This window comes from Tenrec ecaudatus, chromosome 13 (genome assembly GCF_050624435.1).
Source record: "Tenrec ecaudatus isolate mTenEca1 chromosome 13, mTenEca1.hap1, whole genome shotgun sequence".
In the NCBI taxonomy this organism is placed as follows: Eukaryota; Metazoa; Chordata; class Mammalia; order Afrosoricida; family Tenrecidae; genus Tenrec; species Tenrec ecaudatus.
The window spans coordinates 682,325-684,530 of NC_134542.1; positions in this window are offsets into that span (position 1 = coordinate 682,325).

The following is a 2,206-nucleotide window of genomic DNA, read 5'->3' on the forward strand; positions in this document are numbered from 1 at the left end:
TGCATGTTGGGCTGCCACCTTCAGGGTCCGCAGGTAGAAACCCCCAGCTGCTCCTCGGGCAGGGAAGATGGGACTTTCTACTCCCGTGGACGGTCAACCTCAGAATCCCACAGAGCCTGTCTTCCCCGTCACGGCTGCAGGGCCGCTGGGAGACAGAGTCTTCATCAGCCCCATAACAGAGAGTTTGGTTGTTGGGTTTCATAATGTCGGTTTGTTTTTTAATTGGCCCAGGGGGTGGTGAGCTGGTAGGTTATTTGAATCCCACCCCTGATGAGGAGCACCCTGCTCTGCCGTGGCTTCAGTCACATGAAAAGGAAGGAGTGATGACTTCCAAGATAGTCATAGCCTCCGGGCCGGCCAGGACGTCACCCCCGTTTTGCTCAGAATGAGGGGCACGTTTCAATCATTCCCCAACCACAGATGAGGGGCCGCCGCCCTGGTTCCCACACAGCATCAACTCTGCCTGCCGGTCCTGCTCACTGTCACCCTGGCCCCAGGGTCCTGTGAGCCAAAGGGCCCCTTGGACTGGGGTTCCGGCAGGACCTCGCCAGACAAGTGGGGACATGGGGGGCTGCCTGATGACATTCCTCCCTCGTTGATCTCGGGCTTCTCTGGGCGGTTTGCTTCCTTCCCTTCTCTGGGGTGAGAACCCAAGCCCTGGTGTGTGCTGGCGTCTGTCATTGTTTAGGCTCAGGTTGCTTTGTGACACAGGAAAGCACACATCTCAAGGGACTTGCTGCTGGGGATCTCAGTGCCATCACCAGGACACTGCGGCCAACCCAGGGGGCCCAGGCCCAGGCCGCATGATCCAGGAGGCCACATGGCCCAGAAAGCAAGGGCTCAGAGCCAGGGAGGCAGGACCCCTACCAGGTGCCGCCGTCCATCCTGTGCATCTGCAAGTTTATGGTGGCTTTAAAAACTGAGATAGATAGATAAATCAATCGGTAGAGAGATAAAGAGAGAGAGAGAGAGAGAGAGAGAGAGAGAGAGAGAGAGAGAGAGAGAGAGAGAGAGAGAGAGAGAGAAATTGATCGGTAGATACATACATACATACATACATACATACATACATACATACATAGATGTGCCTGCACAGCCACAGGGCTGGTAACCGGGCCTCCCAGCTCCCTGCAGACTTTCATGTGCTTCCCCATTTTCTGCCTTGAGTGGAAAAAATGAAGTGTGTGTCAGCAGAGGTTCCACCTTGGTTTCTGTGTTTCCTCCTTTGCTCTGTGTCTGTGGGCCCCGCCCTGCCTGTTCCACACTCTGACCAAATTGCTGACGAGTCATTTTTAAGAATTTTCTGATATCTTTATTTCAAGGGGATTATTAATATTAAGTAGATCCAATCAACACTCAACACTTAGTTGCCTAGAAGTTAACTGAGGAGATCAGTTACGCATAGCCAAAAAAGGCAGATCAATAAACTCCTATCGATGTTTGCATGGGTGGGTAGGTGGGTGGATGGAGGGAGAGAGGGATAAGTGGATGGATGGTGGATGGACAGACAGGCAGTGAGTAGCTGGTAAGTAGATGAGTGAGTAGGTGAGTGTGGGAGCAGGCAGATGAATAATGAGTGGTGAGCGAGCAGGGGCCTCCCAGTGGCCCGAGAAGCTCCGTGAGGCAGCTGACTCTGTCTGGAGACCCGTCTCTACCTCTGTGCAGACCTGCTCTGTGGCCCACAACCTGATCGGTGGATAGAAATGTCCTGGGACTGCACAGCCCTGACGTCAGCACCGTGAATGCACTGGAAGCTGCTGGATCACCCACCTTTCAACGTGTAGACTGGTGGATTTGTGATATGTGGATTCCATCAGAAAGTGTTCCTTGGCACATCACAGCCTGTGGAAGGAGATGGAGTGAATTCAAGGAGAGGGGTGATGCAGAGGAGGAAGGGATGAGGGCGAGGAGAGTCTTGGGAAGGAAACTGTGCACGTCTCTCCTGTTCATAGTTCTCACAATGAGTATTATTAATTGGTCTCATATTAAAGAAGGAAAAAATCAAAGTGGGTTCCTTACCAGAATGACAGCAATGGTGATGTCCCCATTGAGCATGGTGCTCACAGTGGTGCTCTGCCCAGTGTCCCCTCTGAGCATGGGGCTTAGTGATCAGCCACGGGATGGATTGCTCCTCACCAGAAATTTGCTCCTACCTTTAGACACCAGGGTCCAGTGTCAGGGGCATGGGGTAACCAAACTCCCCCGC